The sequence below is a fragment of the Protopterus annectens genome, chromosome 12.part0, assembly GCF_019279795.1.
Source record: "Protopterus annectens isolate FY-2018-M chromosome 12.part0, PAN1.0, whole genome shotgun sequence".
Lineage (NCBI taxonomy): Eukaryota > Metazoa > Chordata > Ceratodontiformes > Protopteridae > Protopterus > Protopterus annectens.
Window position 1 is genome coordinate 577,604,749 of NC_056746.1, and position 24,788 is coordinate 577,629,536.

General features: G+C 38.7%; 1 protein-coding gene across 3 annotated transcripts in view; it reads right to left on the reverse strand.

Annotated features, from left to right (window-relative positions):
* LOC122816727 (cytochrome P450 2K1-like) overlaps positions 1-24,788 on the reverse strand; it is a 657,641-nt gene that overhangs the window by 324,533 nt on the left and 308,320 nt on the right. The window lies entirely within an intron of this gene.

Here is a 24,788-nt window from a genome sequence, read left to right on the forward strand (position 1 = left end):
ACACAACTCTAAAAAATTCTGGACAGCCATTAAAGACATCTTGTATCCTAGCCATAAATTCAACCCTAACCCCTCTCCCAATACTCATCACTCAAAACCGCAATACATTTTGGTGCTTATTTCACAGATAATATAGAATCTCAAACCAAGGATTCCCCAACATCTAACTCTGTCCAGCAACAACGTATCACTTTCACCTTCAAACCTGTGCCTACATCCTTTATAAAACTACTCTTAAACAAACTCAAACCGTGCTCTACTTCAGCTGATGACCTTCCAAGTGAATACCTTAAAACAGCAGCTGATAATATTGCCTACCCTCTCTCAATAATTATAAATTGATCAATCCAGAAATCCCTCATTCTCTCTCTGGAAAAAGTCACACATTATCTCTCTGCACAAAGAACGAAATTCAACACACACTGCGAACTTTAGATCTGTAGCAGTCTTATTTTCCTGTCTCCAAAATACTTGAAAAATATATTCAAAAACAATTGCTTAACTATCTCCTGCAGGAGCAACTGCTATCTCCCACATAACATGGCTTCGTCCTTCTCATAGTACTACCACTGCACTTTTAACCTATATAGATGCCGTCAATAAAGGTAGAGATAATGGCAAACTAATTTCCTCCTTCTAGACTTGTTTAATGCCTTCAACACAGTTTGCCATAGCAAACTTTTACTTCAAATGTCCTCATTAGATCTCTCTCAGCCCACCCTTTTATGGTTCAAAAACTACCTATCCAATAGTGTCAGTCAGTAAAATGGCATTTCACCCTCTCTAAATACCTCTCAGTCACCACCGGTACACCAGAAGGCTCTATTCTTGGTTCCCTCCTTGTTTACATTCTCAGTAATACCCTCCATACATTCACACAATAGCCCTCCCTAATACAGTATGCAGATGTATCCACATTCAGTTGCATGTCTGACAACATGGCACACCTCCAAAACATTTACAGGAAGCTTTTAAAAAAAAAAAAGACAATTATTTTTTGTCCTCAAATTCATCTCCCATGAAAAAACAAAATATAAAGTCCTCTTTCTTGATAATACAATAATTGAAGTAATTTCTCATAGCAAATTATTAGTGATGAGAGTGGATGGTAATCTTAAATTTGACCTGCATACACAAATTTGCAAAAGAAAAACTCATGAAAAACTAGGGATGCTTTATAAAGCCCAGAACTTTGACTAATTTGGTATAATTATTTAAATTGTATTTGTTTTTTGTATTATTTTTAAAGACTGTAAAATTATTGTTCTTAAAATGTTTTGTAATACCTGGGAGCTTTTCTCCCAGGGTCTCCAATGGAAATGAACTCTTAACCAGTTGGATTTTCCTGGTAATGAAATTTCAGTAAATAAACAATTAATAAATAAATAAAATACATTTACAGCAACAAATGAAATCACTGTAATGCATGGATGGAAAAAATGTCATCTTGTTTATATTTGCTTAGAGTGCTTGAAAAAAAAGGAATAAAATAAAATACAATCAAAACATACCACCTGGTTGTGCCTGATGTTGCAAAACATCCCTGATTTGGCCTTATATTTTTGCCCTGTCCCTCCTAAAATGTTTGATTTCCTTGGTAGTTACTGAAGATTTCAATGAGTCAATAATGTTAGACATTAGAGCTTCACACTTATTGATCTGAAAATGCATGTTGATGCAAAACCAGCTGTTGTATGAACTTTTTAAATGAATTGCAGTAATATTTAAAAATCTATCCTGATTTTCAGTCTTTGTCTTCCCACTAGTTTTAGCTTTGTCCAGAATTCTTGAGCAAAGAAGTTCAGAAGTATGAAAGCAACTAACAAAAGTAACTGCAACAGTTACAAACATCTGCCATCTCCCTTCTTGTTAATCACTTAAGTGAGTGTAAGGAAAAACTAAGCTAATGAAAATAACTGCAGCAGCAGTTACAAACACCTGTCATATCCTTTACTCAATTTGTACTGCAAGGCCTGTCAAAATTCTGGGTGGTCTATTGTTTCCCTGTAATATCACCGTCAGTCATTATCTTGCTTATTTGATCATTTTTTTCATTGAAAAGGCTTTCTGTTGTTTAATTTATTCTACTTGTTAGTCTGACTTGTACTATATGGCTTTTGGCTACATCTACCATTGAATTATCCCTACAGGTCATTGTGCATATTGATAACAGAACAACTTAGTTTAATTTTTACATGTTGCACAAATTTTAGCATTCTGTAGCATTATAAAATGCACTATAACCAACTTACTATAGGCATTCAACAATGCAGAAAGTGAATAGGAAAACAATACCCTAGTTTTACTAATCAGTAATGAAACACTCATGTTTGGCTCCTTCCCATTTCTTTGGGACTTGGAGCAATCTTTTTTTTACATCCTGCTGTGATGTGATCCTTACTAAAAATTATTTGCAGATAGGAAGTGAAGGTTTTTGTTTTGCCCATTCATTTTTCTCTTTTTGCTGGCTTAACATTGGTTAAGACACTATTAATCCAAGTTTTTACTATTTTTTTGGGGGGGATTATTCAAATTGAAATCAGCTGAGACAGGAGTGGTCATCAAAAGCAAAAAACAGTGAAATGTACCTTTTGTCAAGGAGCTATTAACTCAGAGCTGTTTGTATTTAATCATGGATGGGTGGAGTTCAGGAGTACCACCACTCAATCAACTCTTGGTGAACATTTGCAAGGAGGATTCAGTAAATTTCACTTCAGTCAATTTTATTATGGTCAGCCGTAGTGAAAACAAGTTAAATGGTTACTTACTGACAAGATTGCATTGTTAAATCATTCTGTATGCATCCATCTTCTTGCATTAATTGCAAAATAAATGGCTAAATTCTATCTGTTTTAAATGTAGCATCATAAGGCCCACCTTTCTTATAGCAGTTGTTAAACAAATGCCCATGTTCTCACCATTTTGTATTGTACACATTTTGGCTAATGTGGCTATTGCTCTTAAATGAATTTAGCTGACACATGAATTTATTCAACTGGTCCTGGAAAACCTTCTGTACAAACTCACCAGAATCAGGGTGGATACTTTTTTATCTGAATGAAGTACTTTATTATTTGTATTTCTTCACATCCATTAACTTTTGATTAAATGTATTTGAATGTGAAAGTTATTTTGATCCATAGATCTTTGCACTGGATTTTTTCAGTCATGCTTGTTTTATTTTTGTAGTTAGATACCATAAATGGAAGCCATAATGTATATCACAACCCTAGGCATCTTTTTTCTAGTGCAGTTATGTCCTATTACTTCCCCAATCTGCTGCCCTAGAAATACATTTCATTATTGTAGTAGCTCTTGCTTCCTCTTCCACTTTCCTATTATATTGGTAAAAGAGAATGAATGAGTCGGTAGTAGACAGGGGGTCGATTGCATCATGTAGAATTGTAAAAAGAAAGAATAAATAAAAGAATGTAGCTTTTGTTTGCTATTTTCACTGTTAAAGCAGTGCTAAGGCATTCACAAATGTACTGTTATTATCTGGTAATACTTTTCCTTATATGCATTCTTCATTCATTCCATTTGCAGGTCTGTCCTTACCATGTCACCATCATGTTCCCTTATCCACCCAACACAGGATTGCCCTTGCTGTCTTTGACTGGCTTAAGCTAAATACTTCCTTGCTACCACTCACTTGTCTGTGGCATTCTTTCTCCATTATACTCTCCTACTGCCCTAAGTCTTATCCTTAACTGAAATATCCCACTAAGGATTCTGTGTTCCCCCTATAGCAGCTTACTAGCTGTCCTATTTTCTTGTTACATATCAGGAGAATTAGACTTCACATATGCAGTTTCCAAATTATGGTATGTACTGTTTCTTACATTAAGACAGCTTCTATTGCTCGAAAGAGGCATTGAAAACATACAGTCCTTCCCACAGGCAGTGTTACTATATCTTCTCTTTATCTTCTGTTCACTCTTATATATGTCCCTTAAACTTGTCTACTGCTGATTTTACCTAACCTGCCTCAAATTATCATGATACATTTCTGCCAGAGTATCCTTTTCTACTTTTAGTGTCACTGTTACCTCTTTCCTACTACACTAAACAAGTATTTCCTTCCCATTATGTCTACTGTTTGTTCAGTTCCTCTTATCTTGATTCATTGCCTACTCCATCATGACCAGTTGGCTTATTATAGCAATAGCATGCTAAGAACATACATAAAGCTTTGTCACTTTTTTACCTCTACCACCCAAACTTACAAGGCCAACAATCCAAGCAGTAGGCTGCTCATGTTTCAAATAACTGAAACTTGGGTTGATTGATGTTGGTATGTGCTGTATATCCTGCATTACTGACTGCTATTAACTTAGTTACCTCTGATTTGGTACATTGACTTTTGATTGCTAAGAATTAATTTAAGGTATACACATTTTGAAATAATGTTTCCTGTTTATTGTATTAAAGCTATCACTATATTGCAATATAAACTGATGATTTTTGTCAGTTATTGTAATATATGTTTTTCACCCTGGGACTTCATTGAAAATATACTATCCTTTGCTGGGATCTTCTTAGTTACTAAGGTAAATAAATAAATAAATAAATGTATAAATGATTGCAGTCTTGGGCTAAATTTCTAAACTCAGTCATACACTCAGTCACTGATGCAGTAAGATGTCTTATAGAAGACTCATATTACTATCTTTGAACTATTTGACTAAGTTTCAGTTTAAAATTATTATGTAATAAGAATACTGGTTGTGTGCATTCTTTTTCTCTTCAGTTCTTAAGATTCAGGGACATTTCCTAAAATTGTATGCTTCATGTTGTCAAACAGAGAAATAAAGTTATTTTACTATGTTATAGTGTGAATAGCACTATAAAACAGTTAAGTCACAATGAGTTCAGTGTTCTGTTTTATTTATTTGAATTTACAGGTCTAATCCCAGTAGTCTGGTGACTTGTTTTCAAGGGAAAACCTGGATCAAATACTTACTACCAAGGGGAAGTTTGGCCAAAGCACAGGGGAACTTTCCCTAATCAGCAGGTCGCATCTCTCATATGATTTCCTGCTAGGGTGATAGAGACAAGCACTGTTTCTGCATTGGTACTTTAGCAAATGGTTGTGGAGGATGAACACCTCAGTGATGCATATTACTGAACTTCAGAGGTGGACTCAGTAATTCTGTTCTAATGGACATCCTAAATGAGGAAGATACCCACAATAATGCTGAAAAATCCTGGAGTGATATCATGGAAAAGACTGTCCGCACTGTGCTGTCTTCACCTTCAGTCTCTTTTGTTAGCAGCCAGAGCATACTATCTTCTCAGGTTACAGTGCCTGTTCACACTATGCCATTAGAAACAACATCCTCAGATGGAGTTCTTCATGCTCCTGATTCCTTAGAAGGCTGCCAAGATGGTTGACATTGATTCATTGGAAGGTTACCTGATGACTGAAAATGATTCATTGGAAGACTGTCCAAATGGGTGGCATTCATATGCATCGAGGATTGCTTGTAGACCCTTACCATTCCCTGATGCAGCATGATTACTGATAGATAGATAGACAGATCGACAGATAGATAGATAGATAGATAGATAGATAGATAGATAGATAGATAGTGACAGTTTGTGGTGCTATAGCATTTCCTTAAGCATGGCACTAGTTTTGACTGAATATTTGTGTGAGACTGTACCAGTCAACTGGTTTTCACCTATGTGGTGTAAAATCAGTTAGTCACCTTGGAAATGAATCCTTTAGTATTGCCAAACAAATTTATCAGCATATTTAATATTAAAGCTACTGTTACTTCTTGGTGTGATTTTGATTTATTGCGCTGAATATGTAACAGCAAATAGTATTTGTTTTCATGGTTCCTCACTTATACTTAGAAGAGGAAAATATTTGTTTGCATTTGGTACATTGTTGTAAAGTTTATGATATAGCACCTATCAAAAGATTCCAGGGACAAATGTTTAGGGGCAAGAAAGTTTCAGCAGAGCTCTACTTTAAAAATAACAAAGTTGTTAATTTAGAAAGTGTTATTTCCATCTTTAGTTTCTATGAGACCTATAGGTATGTTAAGCAGCCAAAACCAGTTTTCTTTTCTTTTTTTTTTTGTGGTGATAAAGATCACCTTATTTAGATTTGCCCCAAATATGTTTGTAAACAGTATGGTGACAGAGGTTACATGAAAGCCAATTGCAGTCTTCACTGCAAATATTGTAAAAGTACTAGTCACTCCTGAATTAATTCACTTACATTGGGAACTCTGCTTCAGTCCACACTGGGGTTTGTTGTTCCCACTACATCTTCTTCACAATTGAGTGCTGATGTCACTGAGAAAGATGTTCATAGCAGCCTACAGTCCCTTCTGAGCTTCTTGTCATCATGGAGGTTCATCTTCATGATCCAGATGAGGATAGAGTGCGGATAACCAATCTCCCTTATCTCAAAATAAGTATAAATCTGCTTTACTACCTTCATACATATTAATCATTCCTGATTGGGGGGTGGTATTCACATAGAAATGTAGGTTAATATGGTTTTACTAAGCTTATAGACCAAGGAGACCTTCAAGATATTCAGCCACATTGCCCAGCATTATCTCCTACTATAAAATGTATTTCTGCTAGGAAACAATCAGGAAATTCTAAGTCTGCTAAGGAACTCAAACAATGTAAGGAAAGTCTACAATAACAATAGGTTCCTTAAATGTTTATACACACATTCTTGACTGAGGTGGTTTTATGTAGCTACATGAATAGCTTCTCTTTCATGTGTTGTCCTTTATTTATTTCAAATGCATATTTCACTTCTGTTCAGTACAGTGATCAGGAAGTTATTTGGAGACATCCCCTTAACTCATTCACTCCAGAGCAGCTCAGGAAAAGCTGCCTGCTTAATTCCACCATAGGAAGAACAGTGCAGCCTGAGCTCATTTTCAGAAAATCCATTTGTAATACTATACAGAAAACAAATGCTCATAACTCTTTAACTATAAGAGCTACACTAAAAATGTAAGTTGTTCAGCAGACACTGACCTTTCCAACAGTGTAAATGCTGATAGTGCATATCAAAGTCATAATTAAATATTTGGCAAGGAATGCTGATATTGTGCAATTTTTGTAACTTTTTGGAAAAGCAAAGCACAATATCTTGGTCTATGTACCATGCAGACCCATACAATTTGAATTCAATTTGTTAGTATGAATGTCAGCTTTAAAATGATACTTTAACCATAACTGTGTGATGCTCCTTTCACGAGATATTCACAGAAATATGATTAGTATATTATTTCTCATAACTGATAAATAAACAAAGCATAATATCTCATCACCTGTAACAGACAGAGCCTACATATCAGTGTAGAAGTTGTGCATCTGAATGTCAGCTTCAAAATGACGCATCATTTGTGTGATTACCATGCTAGATATGGGCATAATAATGAGAAGTATTGTAAATGTATAATTTTCATATTCGTACAAGACTAAACAAACTGTGATATCTGTACGTGTGTACAGTGCACAGACACAGTTCTTTTACCATGTTGTAAGGAGTAACACTGTCTTCAAAATGATGCATTACTTCACACAACCTTGCAAAGTTATTTACCAAGATATGAAAAAATCATAATGAAACAAACTTTGATATCTGCCTATGAGTACAACATACAGGTACCATTCTTTTACCATGTTAGAACTATAAATAATCTTTTCTAGCACATTCAGATGCTCCCTTGCAAAGTTATTGACCAAAATATGAAAAAAAAATCATAATTTTCATAACCTAAGTCCGAAACAAACTTTGATATCTGCACATGTGTCAAACATACAGGCACAATTCTTTTACCATGTTAGAACCAGCAATACTGTCTTCAAAATGAGATATTACTTGGCACATTCAGATGCTCCCTTGCAAAGTTATGTACCAAAATATGAAAAAAATCATAATTTCCATAACCATAAGTCTCAAACAAACTTTGATATCTGCACGTGTCAAACATACAGGCAAAATTCTTTTACCATATTAGAACCAGCAATACTGTCTTCAAAATGAGATATTACTTGACACATTCAGATGCTCCCTTGCAAAGTTATTTACCAAAATATGAAAAAAAAATCATAATTTCCATAACAGTTATTTGCGAAGATCAGAGAAATTAATTTTACACAACACATTTCATAATAGTGTTTTACTTACTATACTGGTCTGACTTGGTCATGGGTGTTTTCCATTCTTCTCACAATAGTGCATTGCTCTCCTCACGCCATTGTGGAGGTTGGTCAAGAACAACGCAATGCCCTCCTCAGTTAGGTGAATGCCATCCCTTCTGAACCAGTGAACATCTTCTGCGGTAATGCCGTTATGGCATATTGTCGATCCACTGACCCTGTGCATCAAGCCATGCATGAATGCATTTTGTAAACGTCTGAGCAGCAGAAGACAGTCTTACCTTATCTGAAATAAAGCATGGGTGGACACTGACAAGAGTGCACAGCCAGGGCATATGTAAAGAGAAAAAGCAGGGTAAGGACCGCCGCTCCACTAATATGCCAAGGACAGGCATGGGGCTTCAGATGTTGGTTATCTGTAGTGTCCCATAGCTGTGCCGGCTGCCCACTCAGACTGCTGATACCACTATGGTCTCATGACCTCCTTCAGTGTCAGCAGTCTGCCTTACCTCTGCCTTTTCTCTTTACATGTGCCCATTCAACAATGGACCTAAGGGATGAGGGACTGAATTAACTCACTAATTGCCTTTCCTGACCTTCATACATTTACTACTCTCATCTACATACACTGAGTACACCTGAAGGCAGGGAGACTGAGGGGAGAGCTACATCAAGGCAACATGTCAAAAGACCAAGACTGACCCAGGCTGTGTCTTTTTGCATGTTTTTGCATTACATCACAGTGGCACACCCAAGCCCATGCTTACCGAGGACAGCAGCACTATGGGACTGTGCTGTAGAGTCTCCAGGTTCCCAAGTGCGATCCCGGTGGATCACAAGATCCATGCTAGCTGGGTATGCCCCCTGTGATGCACCCAGCAACACAATATTCGGTGATGGGACAGCATAAGGTTTTTGGCTGCTCCCATTCCAGTGACTCCCAGAACAGCAGGAGACAGTCTTATCTGAAATAAAGCATGGGTAGACACTGACAAGGGTGTGTAAAGAGAAAAGCAGGGTAAGGACCACCGCTCCACTAATATGCCAAGGACAGGCATGGGGCTCCAGATGTTGGTTATCTGTAGTGTCCCATAGCTGTGCCGGCTGCCCACTCAGACTGCTGATACCACTATGGTCTCATGACCTCCTTCAGTGTCAGCAGTCTACCTTACCTCTGCCTTTTCTCTTTACATGTGCCCATTCAGCAATGGACCTAAGGGATGAGGGACTGAAGTAACTCACTAATTGCTGTCCTGACCTTCATACATTTACTACTCACCTACCACGCTGACTACACCTGAAGGCAGGGAGACTGAGGGAGAGCTACATCAAGGCAACATGTCAAAAGACCAAGACTGACCCAGGCTGTGTCTTTTGCATGTTTTGCATTACATCACAGTGGCACACCCAAGCCCATGCTTACCGAGGACAGCAGCACTATGGGACTGTGCTGTAGAGTCTCCAGGTTCCCAAGTGCGATCCCGGTGGATCACAAGTTCCAGGCTGGCTGTGTATGCACCCTGTGCTGCACCCAGCAACACAATATTTGGCGATGGGACAGCATAACGTTTTTGGCTGCTCCCTTTCCAGTGACTCCCAGCACACCAGGAGACAGTCTTATCTGAAATAAAGCATGGGTAGACACTGACAAGGGTGGCACATGTAAAGAGAAAAAGCAAGGTAAGGACCACCGCTCCACTAATATGCCAAGGACAGGCATGGCGCTCCAGATGTTGGTTATCTGTAGTGTCCCATAGCTGTGCCGGCTGCCCACTCAGACTGCTGATACCACTATGGTCTCATGACCTCCTTCAGTGTCAGCAGTCTGCCTTACTTCTGCCTTTTCTCTTTACATGTGCCCATTCAGCAATGGACCTAAGGGATGAGGGACTGAAGTAACTCACTAATTGCTGTCCTGACCTTCATACATTTACTACTCTCACCTACATACGCTGACTACACCTGAAGGCAGGGAGACTGAGGGGAGAGCTACATCAAGACAACATGTCAAAAGACCAAGACTGACCCAGGCTGTGTCTTTTTGCATGTTTTTGCATTACATCACAGTGGCACACCCAAGCCCATGCTTACCGAGGACAGCAGCACTATGGGACTGTGCTGTAGAGTCTCCAGGTTCCCAAGTGCGATCCCGGTGGATCTCAAGATCCATGCTGGCTGGGTATGCCCCCTGTGATGCACCTACCAACCTAAGAGCAGTTGGCAAAACAAAAGTGAAGAGGGACCTTCCTGGCATTGGTGCTGAAGGGCTTGGCTGCTAACTGACACGGGGGGACAGAAAGAGCACATGTACACTGAAAAAGCAGGTGAGGCACTCTGCTTTACCTCTGCCTTTTCCATTTACATGTGTCCTTTCTGCAATGGCCATTAAGAGTAGAAGGGAGGAGCTAATGTAAACCCTGTTGCCCTGACCTACATACAATGACTACACCTGAAGGCAGGGAGACTGAGTGGAGAGCTACATCTAGGCAACATGTCAAAAGACCAAGACTGACCCAGGCTGTGTCTTTTTACATGTGTCCTTTGCCGGAGGGAACCATTACATCACAGTGGCACACCCAAGGCCCACAGCACTATGGGAGAAATTTATGGCCATGGTACTCTCCAAAGCATTCAACACACAGGTTGACCTTGCAAGTCGGGCACCCCCATGATGGCTCAGCACGTTTACCCTTGCTGGCACAGTTTTTGCATCTTGATTTATGCCATTTCAATGGAAAGTGAGAGCCATGCTGAAATCGTCTCACAGCCTCTGGAACAGTAATCTCAGTGCATCTTTTCCTCTTTGTGTAACTGGCAAGTAGATGCAAGCCTAGGTTCCTTTGGAACTGTAACTGTGTTGCTGGAATAATACGTCCAGAGCGTGACAGTTGCTGATGTCTGATACTTTCACAGAATATAATGAAAGCATTGACAATGGCCACATCCCATAAGAACCAGAACAAGTACAGCCACCATTTGCGGGCCTTTCTGGCACTGGGATACTGTGTCCTCAGCTGATCTGCTCTGTCCACCCCATTCATGTAACTGTTGTACATGTTTACAACTGGTGGACATGGCACTGATGTCTTTCTTCCATCACGCTTTCTCCTGTATGTGCTGGAGACTGGCAAGGTTGGGTTACAGTTAATTGACAGGAGGAATACTGGTTGGCTATCCTTCCATTCAGTAGCTAGCAGTGGTCCACTCTGCAATTGCTTGTAGTAGCCTCGAGCTGCTTTTCCAATGGCCTGTCTGTTGAATGTAAGAGGCCTTCCTAACCTATTGGTGCACATTGTTCCACAACAGTATAGATCATCTTTCAGCAATTGCTGTGCTAGTGGAGCAGAGGTAAAGAAGTTATCAAAGTAAATGTGATGCTTCTTGCCAATCAGTCCCCTAGTTAAGTCAACTACAACTTTGTGTGCCAGCCCGACCTCTGTATTCTGCTCTGTTTTTCCAGTGTATACCTGGAATTCAAGTACATACCCATTGGTCGAGTCTGCCAACACCCACACCTTAATGCCATACCTCTCAGGCTTACCAGGCATAAACTGTCTAAATGTCAAGCGTCCACGGAAGCCAACCATGGCTTCATCTACAGCCACCTCACGATGCACATTGTAACGTGTCCTATGTGCATGAAGTACTGCATCCAGTACTGGCCGTACGTGATGTAGCTTGTCATGACCCACAGAACCTTGTGGTAGGCTAAGGCTGTTATCGTTGCAGTGGAAGTACTGCTGAATTTTTTCAAACCTATCTCTGGTCATGTACTCTGCTATTGGGAAGCGACCATATACATGGTGCGTTTCCCAGTACTGCCTCAATTCAGGAACATGTATAATAGACATGTATATTCTGACGCCTAGAAATGTGCGTATGTCTCCTGGGCAAACAGGACTCCACCGTGTATCAACCTTGCCTGCTGTGGCCTGCCTCTGTGCAGCATAGCCATTTGTTTCATTAGCAATATGGGTGTATAGCTCCTCTGGGAACATCAAATTCAGGAAGTCCATCTCTGTGCTATCTGAGCCCAAGTGATCTATTGGTCCTACTGGCTCCACAAATTCCTCAATGTGTAAAGTTTGGAGGTGTTTTTCCCACGTGATCTTACGTGGTGGGCATGCTCTGCATACCTGACTGGGTCGCAAGGAACAGTTGTAAATGGGAAGGGCTGAAGGGTTGAGAGATGGTGCTCTCTCAATGCCAGTAGCAACTGTACTGCTTGCAGTTGGTAGTGAACTGTTGACACATGCTCCATGCTGAGGCACACCCATATCATTCTCTGACAAGGAGCTACTTGGACTCATATCTAGAGGATTTTCTCCATCCCAGTCACCATACTCTGGACTACTTCCCAGATCATGCACAGTCGAAGGCACAGCCACACCTTTGTCGGCACTTGCAGTGCCAAGCACTGTGGAGGACTGCATAGTTGTGTCAGTCAGACCACGTGCTTTTGTGAACACAGATATAGGCAAGTCATCATCTGCATCATACTCTGAATGCACTTGGTGGCCATTGTGTGTGGCCAACTTGTGTGTGGGCACCTTCCTTAGGTGTGCAAGTGGCACCTCATCCTCACTGTCATGGTCACTGTCATAATTACTGGTCATGTCTACTTTGGTAACTCGTAGTGGTCTTTCAGGAATGGCGGCCACAGGGGCATCATCCATATCACAGGCAACGGCCTTTTCAGTGGAATGTCATCCTCTGAGTCATAATCATCATCCTCACTCTGGTTGGCATTATGTGGTACATCAAGGTGCATACCATTGTCTGAACCACTGCTACAACCATCACAGTCAGTTTCCTCACCCAACAGGTAAATGCTGCTTGCTTTCTCCTCAACAGAGGGCATCTTTGGTGGTGGCTGTGTTGCTTTACACTTGAAATCACACCTGAAAAACACAATGCAATGCAACATTCTGATGTAATATACCTGCACAGAAGCACGTGAAAAGCAATGCACTCATTTCTCTCTCTCTCTCATATATATATATATATATATATATATAATATATATATATATATATATATATATATATATATATATATATATATACATATATATATATATATATATATATATATATATATATATATATATATATACATACATATACATACACACACACATACACACACACACACACAAATCTATATATTTATATCTCCATCGATATATATCTACATACACATATTTAATGCTAAATAAAAGAGCAAGACTATAATCAGTAACTTAACAGAATGACTTCATAGTTCGAAAGCACAGGAAATATTTTACCACAGCAGTGCAGAATAGTCACAAAGAAATACAACATATGAGTTTGAATATTGTCATTGCCTTATAGTTAAAAACAATTTATGATTTTCTGTCAAATAAGAGGATGCAAAGCAGTCAATAATAATATATATATATTCAAATTCTTCATGCATTACACCACAAATCCTCTTATTCCAGCCACTTTCTCATGAAAAAACAGCAATTGAAGATGTAATGTGTACATTTTTCCTACTAAAGCGCTTACATTTCTTGAAATTCTATACATGACATAAATGAAAGTAGTGTGGAGGGGTTGGGGGTGTGTTGCAATCACTGCAAGTGGAGAAAGAGCCAAATGTGAGTTGTGCTTTCATCAATGTGATAACGACTTCTACTTATGTGAATAACACTGACAGCTGCTGACAGTTTTACCTGAAAAGTGACAATGACTCAGTACTATATTGTGACTGCACTGTGCTAATGACTTGCAAAGTTATGCATGGCCAGACACAGGTGATAATTGCTGGCATTCATTATATTACCTTCTGCGGGTGTTAAGCAACACAATCATAATCTGTTATAAGACAATAGTCACTCAAATAGTATAACACTTGCATATTACTGAGCCCTTCCTCCCACCTAAATTCCACACATGACTGACAAAGCCAGGAGAAATGCATAAAAATAATGTAGCTCCATGTAGTCACTATGTAATAACCTTTTCTCACTCAGGCAACTACTCACTATAATCATATTAATAATAAGACAAACAGAAATAAACTAGATAGCTTGTCTTCTGCCATAGTTTTACATAATTACACACATTATTTACATCTAATTTCTATACCAGAATGCAAAATTCAAAGCTAAAATTGAAACAGCTGGCAACAACTATTGAGCCACTCCATTTCTATTACTGAACCAAAGGTTACTAAGTCGTTCAGTGCTTTGAAGGTAAAGAACAGGCTTTTCAACTACAAAATCAGCTACCAATGGATTGCTCTAGATTACCACAAAGTGAATGGATGGCATACATATATATCGATATGCACACATTTGCACAGACTTCATACATTATATATCTATACCTATACCTATATACACATATATACACATACATACACACGAAAAAAACAAACATCAGGAGGTTTGGAGGATAGCTAGTTGATGAAGAATATCTCACTCATGAAACTACTAATCACAAATAGAATACTACAAGCAGAAGTGATTTATTGTCTGCTTATTTTACATTATACTATTTACTCAATGGTGTATCCGATGAGTTATATGCTAGTATATTACACTATAAATACATTTCTGTGCTGTATTCCAAGTAATGTAACCATATGAAATTGCCACACTTAATTTCTAAGCTTCCCCAGTAACCCATCGAGTTGTTTGCATTGTGTATGCACAAGCACAAAAAAGCATAATAAACTATTTTGCCCAGCGGTCACTTCAGCAGTCACACCATGTATCCACAAGCACTTCCCTGAAATACAATGAATTATTTCCCTAAGTAACATTACTATGTCCAGGTATACATGCACCTCAATAAAATGTTTCCCCCGAAAAACACTACAGTAACATTTCCTGGTATGTGACACCACCAGCATGAACACTTCAGCCTAGCAACCCCTTCAGTCGAATGTTGAGGTATGCACACTTTCCCAAACGAAACGTGTGTAACATTTCCTAGTATGTACAAGCAGCAGAATGACGCATTCACCCAGTCAAGCCCTTCAATATAATGTATGCACAGGCACCAAAATGAAAGATTTCCCATAAACAACCATTCAGTAACATTTCCTGGTATGTACAAGCACCAACAGGAAAAAAAAATCAGAAATAAACACCCAATGTGCAGGTGGGAAATTGCATCAGATTATCTGTTGAGTAGCCATTCATTATATTTGGGGTACAGGTGTAATATAAGACAAAGTCATTACCATCTGTTAGGACAAACACCATAGTAATTCAGTCAAAGTAGTACAGCACTTATATCTTACTGAGCATTGGATATACCATGGAACACAGTGAAGACAGTCAAACAATGGAGAAAATATGGGACAACACTGATGTTGCAAAGAACTAGGCATCCCTACAAAATTTAAGAAAAACAACATGATCACTGGTCAGGGGGGCTGCCAAAAGACATACAGCAACACTGAAGGAACTGCAGGAATTTCTGTGTACTACATGTGACATCAATATCCCATATTCTCCATATGTCTGCACTATGGGGTAGTTACAAAAGGCTTCTGTCCAACCCTAACACAGAAAAACATCCAGGCCAGGCAAAAATTTGCAAAACAACACATCAAGTCTCCCAAAAGCATGTGGGAAAGTGTGTTGTGGTCTGGTGAGACCAGCATGGCTTTATAGTGTGCTTCCATAAACTATGTTTGGGGTGGTTACAAGCGACATAAGATAAATGCATGTTGTTTTGTGAAATACCTAAGACTGCACCACCAATGTACATTTATCTCCCTTCCACTTCCTCTCTGTCTCCCTGCCAAATTACTTCTTTCTCCAAGAACAAACAAACGGGGAGAAATACAGTTAATGATAACTTATCAAATACATTTATAGTGAAGCAACTGGCCTGATAAAACCTGCAAAAGAACAAAGTCAGCAAAGAATCTGCCCTATTCCCACCCACTATCTGCCCATATTCATCCATTTAATTCTGAATCACATTTACTCTTCTCACTTTCAGACTCTAACACAATACTGCTAAAAGTTTATAATAAACTGAGCTAGCTGTAAGTGGTCTTATGGTTCTCTAAGTGAAATTAATAATTTTCTAGCCATTAGTAAAGCAAAGTTGCAGATTTATGCATTTCCTACACTAGCAACTCCATCAATGAAATGTGCTCAAATATTTAGTCATCATATGAATGCGCAGTTATAAATCAGTACAGTGGTCTAACAATTAAAGCATGCAGTCAAGACTAGGGCTTTGTTGCAAAATGAAATCCTTCCTGCCCTCCTCAAACAATCAAACTGAACCATGCTATAATGCTATCACAAATATTTTCTTCTGCAGCTCTACTTACCAGCATAGCTAAATACTCTTTCACAGACATTAAATTAAGAAAAAAAAATAACAGCTCAATAGAGCCTTTAGTAATTTAATCTTAAAAATGTTTGCACTACATGCATCTAAGCTTTACTTCTGATCTTCGTAAAACATCCACGCTGCATCTAAACAAATGATAAATGTATTATAACCGCACCAGGAATTCTGCTCACTCCGATCTGCACCACTAGAAGTCACAATACTTTTAGGTGAGCTGGCTTTCTCTAAAAAGGAAAGCTTGCTCCCACCTGTGTCAGGCAAAATGAAATTATTGTATATAGTTAATTTGTTATATAGTACTACCAGAGTGACAGCACAAGCACATATTGTAATGAAAACCAAAAACAGAATTGCCTCAATTGTTGCTAGAGGTTTTCAAAAGGAAGGCACTCTTGGATACTAAGATTTCGAAGACTTTGTGAAATATTACTTCTGAATAGCACTCTGATTTTTTTTCAGTACATGACTAACCCACTTCCAATTGACAATTGCCAACCACCTGTCATATAAAGTCACAGTGTACTGACTGTACTTATGTAGTAACTAAAGCACTAAAATAAGATTTTAGGTTTTTAAAGTAATGTTTTCATGACCACTTTACAGACTAAAGGCAAAAGCCTGAGAGAGCCCGGGTGAAAGCGCTTGATTGGTTTGATTGAACCATATTCTGGCATTGTGTCTTTACCTGTTCGTATTTTAAGATATCAGCACTGGACATTAAAATATTTTATCCTGAATTCCTGAGGACTTTTTGACATGATACGTTTGTTGTTACTTGGTGGTAACATCTTCTTTTTTTACTTTTTTTATAGTTTAGTACTAGGCTATTTGCCCTAGGGCATTTATAAGCCTAGCCATAATGATGTGGCTATCGCCACCCCTTGTAGTGGTACTAAGTGTACAGAATAGATTCAGAATACTGTGCCTCTGTCTTAGTAGTGACACATTGAAGACCCCTTTACTTAATAGAATTAGTTGACTGTGCCTCTGTCTAGTAGTGACACAGGGAGGACCCCCGGGGTAAGCCTACGATCTTCCATCCACTCGTCAAGATTTCTCTTGAAGAGAGTCAGTGAGGGGCTCTGCCTAACATGATTTGGGATTCTGTTCCAGAGTGTGGGAAGCCTCTGAGTTATGAATCTGTCCCTCCAGCATGTCCTATTCATATTTGTGCTGAGGTTCAAATCTTTAGCTCTCGTGGTTCTGGTGGATTTGGATTTGTAGGGTCAAGAATGCTAATTTGATTATTGGATGCACACGTCAGCCTGTTAATAGCCGGCTAGCTGTAGTTGTTCAAGAACAGAGCACAATATTCTCTAACTGATTTAGGTATATTAGGAGGACTGGTAGTTAGCAATAAAATGCTAACTAATTTTGTTTAAACTGACCATGACTTTATGAGTTTCAGGTCGGTGTTATATGGGATCTAGCGTGAGACAACGGAATTCTGTATAAATACGGGCATGCTCCCCCAGCTCCTGGAAGGATCAATGAATGATGGGTGCCAGACTCAAATATAGTAGGAGCACTATCCAGACAGTGAAACCATGTTTCTGCAACTACACAGATATGGATAAGTTTGAGGGACAGGAAGCCCCCCTTTAACTACACAAGCCCAATCATCTTCATTGAGAAATAAACTAGTTAAAACACTCAGCTTATGAAAATCCAGATATCCATTATTTTATTTATTTATTTATTTATTTTGCTTTCTAGAGAGTGGTCTGTCTGTTTGTCGAGGTCTCTCTCTCTCTCTCTGCTGTGGGAGTTGTTGTTTTTGTTTTTAGCTTCATTAGAACAAACCCATAATGTAACTGACATCAGGCTTTTCATAGCCTGAAACTTCTGAGAGAATAGCTGTATACTCTCTACATATGCCGGCAAGCCCAAAAAAGGGCAAAATATGTCATCTCTACTAATAGGATAGTCTGGCTTAAAATACCTGTGGAAATAAGTAAGGATCACTGTCCGTTTAGAAAAACAGCTTGCTGAAACACCTGTAACTCCTTAAGGGATAATATTCAAAATGATGCTTTCTCCCATCAATACACCTTTGAGCCATTAAAAAATAATGCAGACAGTCATTAATTCTTTGTGTGCTGGCAAAGCTTTTTTTGCCTTCTGAAAGGATGGCAAGATGTTCAAGGTAAGGTGAACTAGCCCTGAATCTCCAGATCTTGTTTTTATGAAGCATTCTAGCATATCAAAGTTGACAGATTATCCAGCAGTCAACAAAGGAAACCCATAATCAAGAACTGTCAATGGTAGGTTTGCATTAAGTGATAACAGACAGGAAAGTTTATGGCATGTAGAAAGAGGTAGCCAAAATAATCTTAAATCTGTCAGACACAATCATTACTCGAGTACCATCTACACAAAAATAAAATGAAACTGTGACCTGATACAGGCGAACTGATAATGCCAATACTATGCCCCGCACCCCTGCTAGTTACACATACTAACTCAGAGAAAGCTGTAAGTGGGAGGCTTGTAGCTATAGCAATCTTGAACTTAAAACATATTCACATTGTTCCCACTGCAGGTTTCACTGTTCCAATGACCATAAGTGCAGCCCTCCAAATTTAAAAAGATGTCCCCATAAATCAAGATGGGAAGCAAAGGCACAGCTCTCAACCAATCAGGTCCAAATCTCAAGAGAATCTGGGATAGAGAAATAATCAGGAACACTTAAAATATTAGTACTATTAACACGAAACATTGACAGACTAAAGCTGTGTGAATCAATATACGTTTTATGAACTAAAAGAAGGCTATAATTCTAATAATGTATTATTTATTAAGCACAATTCACTACCTTTTTGTTTCCCCCAAAAGTCACCATCTTTCAGAAAGATTACGAGGGACAGAGATAAAATATGAGTAAAAATCAGGGACAGTTGAGAGGTATAAACAGAGATTAAGCTGACAGTGCTGTGGAACCAGTTAGGTGTTTATGGCATTTCCCATCCATACATCTGCCACTCCTTTTCCCATTTTTGAACGTGGAGTTGGGGCGTCACTACTATTCCAGAAATAATCTGCGACACTTGTAAAATATTAGTACTATTAACTAAAGGCGTTGACAGAACAAGAGAATGTGAATTAATACCATTTTCTGAAGTCTATAAAACTCTCGTTATAGTCATTTATTACGTGTACTTCACCACTTTTTCAACAGTCAAAGTTCTAGGAGGGGTTAAGAGGGACGGGGCTAAAATCTGTATTAAAATGAAGGGCAGCTGAGAGGTACGACTTTGACAGTGACAATCATCGCGAGTCAAAGTTAACATACCTGCTCCAAATTCACTTGCCAAAATTCCTTTGTGTGTGTATAAACTAGTACCCTGCTGACTGATTTACAACTAAAGACAGATTGTGTCCGATTTCTCAAATTAAGAAATCCTGAGGCCCCCACCCTACTTTTCAACCTTAGTGCTAGAAATCTGAACAAAGTCTGGGAAAATACGATGGACACCAGCCCAAAAATAGGGACAGATTTTAAATATTCCTTTTATAAACTTAGAAAGTTATCAGAATAACAGGGTTTGTTAACATGCATTTTTCGAAAGGATTTGAAGTCTGAAATTCAAATGTATGTTATTATTTAGTGACTTCAATAACCAGAAAATCACAAATGTTCTGAGGAACAGACCAAAAATATGACGCAAAAATCTGGACAGTTGAGATGCATGAATTAATTAACAATCGAACAGTGTTACGTTTACATAAGGAAGCTTCTGACACATCGCGTCCGTAGACCGTTAACGCTCGAGCCTTTTACAACTTTTGCTGCGCATACACCTCTTATGTACACGCGTTTGTACCGACACACAACTCCTACAGAAAAGAACTATATAACTGACTTTGTTATAACTGACTTACTAGAAAGCTGATTTTAATACTATTGCTCTAATCATACCAAATTAAAACGCCCTTTACTCGCATACACGTTCAACCCTGCTTGGCTTTATTAACCAACGCCCCTACTGTACCTGCCCTTGTTGGTTAGTAGCCACAACCTAAGAATCGTTCCACTTTTTACATAGGTTTGGTTAGGTCTTCTGTGTACCACTGTTAATGTGCAATAATGAGAATTTCTACGCACTACTTTGACTTTTCATCCCATTTCTCGTCGACTTCCTTTATTTGTATTCTTGCATCTTTTTTAACAAGATGAGGCCATCAGCACAACTGTATGTTTTAGAGGTCAGACTGGGAATACCGATGTTGCAGTAAATGAACCAGACAAGCAGCGCAGTTCTACTGATAACAGAAAATAACAACCCATAGGGCATTTGGTTCCTAGAACAGTTGAAACACTGATGACATGAGCCTAAATCCCCGTAATGTGCAAGTGAATACTCTGGAATTCTCATTTTCCTTTTTAGCTTTCTTAATTTTTCTACGACTATGCAGGACGTTCAGATGTTATCATATAAACATATGCGCACAGTGTAAACAGATAAGAGCAGCATAAAAAAAAAAAACTCTTTGAAAAACCAGATGCCAAAGTAAAAAATAAATGAGAGCTTACCGGCAGACACAAAAAAAGAGCCAAGCTGACTGGGAATGACAATAGTGCGATCCGAGAAATCTCAGAATGTCGGTAGTAAAAAAAGAGGATCCAGCGGCAGGTGAAATCTCCAAATCTTTGGAAAAAGAAAAGAAATACCTGCTGCTGGACCCTCTATTTATTTAGAGGAGACAAAAGAAATTTAGTTTGAGGGTGGAGGTGTTATGCAAGTGGTGGCTTGGATTGCAAGAATCCGATTGGCTGCCACCACTTGCTTTATGAAGAACTTGCAAACGCAATTTTCTGCACAATCTTTAATGGTACCTTAATGTAATAACAAGCTGAATCGTAACTACAGAAGGTAATTTACACATTCTGTTATGATTTCAGCTTGTTTAACATTAAGGTGAAGTACAAATGTGGATGACAGTTGGTCTCGCTTGTGGAAGGCACTCGGGGGTAAAGGCTTGGAATTTGTATCTTCCCATGGCGCGCTCGGGGTTAAGCACATAGGCGCCATGAGAAGGTACTCGGGGTTAATGAGTTAATTAGACTAATCTAAATGGTAAAAAGGTCACACAGACTTACCAGTGTTTCAGTAAAATGGTTTCTAAATGCACTGGCTTTTTACTTTTTAAGTCTTTATGGATACATTCAGGCCAATAAAGCCAATCCCCGCTAGCTGTTGACATGCCACATTTTGGTCTTTCACTGTAAAACGTTATAGGCACTGTATACTGGCAAAGTCAGAAAACAGCAGGCTTGATTTTAAGCTCTGAGTTTATAAAGTACAGCCAAACAATCCACTTATGCTGTACTGACAATGTCTGAAAAGAATTGAAACATGACATGTCTGCAGCTAATGAGGTTTGGCTTTATTGGTCTGGGTGTACCCATAAGTACTTAAAAAGTAAAATATCATGTGGATTCAGACATGTTGTAGCTTAAACATAAATGATTGCAAACTAGGAGCAGTCACAGAATGCCCCCCCTCCCCACAGGGCACTAACATCCTACAGTTAGAGATAATACAGACACATGACTGGTGCCAAAGCCATGACTTAAAACTCAATGCCAAGAAATGTATAATAGCACCCCTTGTGAAGTCAGCCACCCAAGGAAATTATCTCATTGACAGCACACCTCTAAGAGTAGAACCAGTAGTCAGGGATTTGAGTATGCATGTAGATAGCAACCTTAGTTTCAATCAATATGTGTCTAAGGTAGTAAGGAAATAATTCTATGTCGCTCAACTTATAAGCAAAGGCATGACATCTATGTCCATGGAAGTAATAACAAAAACCGGCAATACCAGTCAAATCACTCTTAGGACAAAGTGATTAGATAAGAAAACAAACCAAAGAAGTGATATCACAGCTGGGATATACATCTTTAATATCAAGAGGTTAAAAACAAGTTAAAACAGTAAAATGAGATGAGGAATTTGTTCTTGATGACCTGTGGAAATATATGCTTGGGATGCATACTAGTTCAATGCAAAGAATTGTTCCTCCAGCATGATGCAAAGGATTGAATGAGTTACTTCCCCTTAAGCCTATGCTAAGGAGGCGTTGCCTGAGGAGATGATTATGATTGGTTAATACCTTCATTTAATGCTGCACTCATTGATTGAAACCAGATCTGAAGAAGGCTTTATGCTGAAAGCGCTTATCTCATTTTATTGTTTTAACTTGTTTTTAACCTCTTGATATTAAAGATTTATATTCCAGCCATTATATCACTTCTTTGGTTTGTTTTCTTATCATGTCCATGGAAGTCATTGTTCCACTGTATTTGGCCCATCACTGAGTACAATGCCCCACTCAGTATGTACCTGACTAGACACATGTAACAGGTGGAATGTCTTCAGAGGATCCTCACAAAAAGAATACAGGGCACAAATACCTTGTCCTATACAGAGCACCTCAAAGCCCTGCCTTTGTACTCCTGCAGACTGCTGGGAGGCAAAATATGCCTAGCAAACAAGACATAATTGGATCACACTCTGATGGACCTTTGCATATCCATAAAAAATTGCATCAGAATTACTTGTGCTATGGATTTAAACTTTGCTTGCAGCATGAACAGGACACATTGGAGGGAGAGGTATGTGTATCAGAGATTTATCTTTCTCTCTAACAGGCTTCCCATTTGTGCAAAGCAGAGCTCTTCCCTATCCCTAATCATGAGAAACCTGGACAAGTGGATGGGAAGTAGGAAATACATCCCAGGTCTAGCACCTACAGTGGATATAAAAAGTGTACACATCCCTGTTAAAATGCCAGGTTTTTGTGATATAAAAAAACAAGATCACAATAAATAATTTCAAAACTTTTCCCACCTTTAATATGACCTATAACCTGTACAATTCAATTGAAAAACAAACAAATCTGTTAGGGGAAAAAATATAAAAAATAAAAAACGTACAATAACCTGGTTGCATAAGTGTGCACACCCTTAAACTAATACTTTGTTGAAGCACCTTTTAATTTAATTACAGTATTCATTCTTCTCGGGTAGGAGTTTATCAGCATGGCACATCTTGACTTAGCAATATTTGCCCACTCTTCCTTGCAAAAGCACTCCAAATCTGTCAGATTGCGAGGACATCTCTTGTGCATAGCCCTCTTCAGGTCACCCTTTAGATTTTCTATTGGATTTAGGTCTGGGCTCTGGCTAGTCCATTCCAAAACTTTAATTTTCTTCTGGTGAAGCCATTATTTTGCTGATTTGGATGTATGCTTGGGGTCATTGTCATGTTGAAAGGTGAAATTCCTGTTCATCTTCAGCTTTCTAGCAGACGTCTGAAGGTTTTGAGCCAAAATTGACTGGCATTTGGAACTGTTCATAATTCCCTCCACCTTGACTAAAGCCCCAGTTCCAGCTGAAGAAAAGCAACCCAAAGCATGATAATGCCACCACCAATGCTTCACAGTAGGGGTGGTGTTCTTTTGGTGATGAAAAGTGTTGTTTTTTTTGTTAAATGTACCTTTTGGAATTGTGGCCAGAAAGTTCAACCTTGGTCTCATCAGACCATAGCACATTTTCCCACATACTTTTGGGAGACTTGATGAATTGATTTGCAAATTTTAGCTGGGCCTGGATGTTTTTCTATGTAAGAAAAGCTTCATCTTGCAACCCTACCCCATAGTCCAGACATATGGAGAATATGGGAGATGGTTGTCACATGTAGTATACAACCAGTACTTGCCAGAAATTCCTGCATCTCTTTTAGTGTTGCTGTAGGTTTCTTGGCAGCCTCCCTGATTAGTTTTTGTCTTGTCTTTTCATCAATTTTGGAGGGACATCCAGTTCTTTGCAATGTCACTGTTGTCCCATATTTTCTCCACTTTTTGATGACTGTCTTCACTGTGTTCCACGGTATATCCAATGCTGTGGAATTTTTTTTGTACCCTTCTCCTGACTGATATCTTTCAAAAATTAGATCCCTTTGATGTTTTGTAAGCTCTCTGCGAACCATGGCTTTTGCTGTAGCAGGCAACTGAGTAAATGTCAGGAAAATCCTACTAGAGCAGCTGAACTTTATTTGGGGTTAATCAGAGTCTCTTTAATTGATGGCAGGTGTATACCCAAGAAGACCGAATGCTGTAATTAAATTAAAAGGTGATTCAGCAAAGTATTAGTTTAAGGGTCTGCACACTTATGCAACCAGCTTACTGTATGTTTTTTGTTTTTTATATTTTTTCCCCTAACAGATGTTTGTTTTTCAATTGAATTGTACAGGTTATAGGTCACATTAAAGGTGAGAAAAGTTTTGAAAT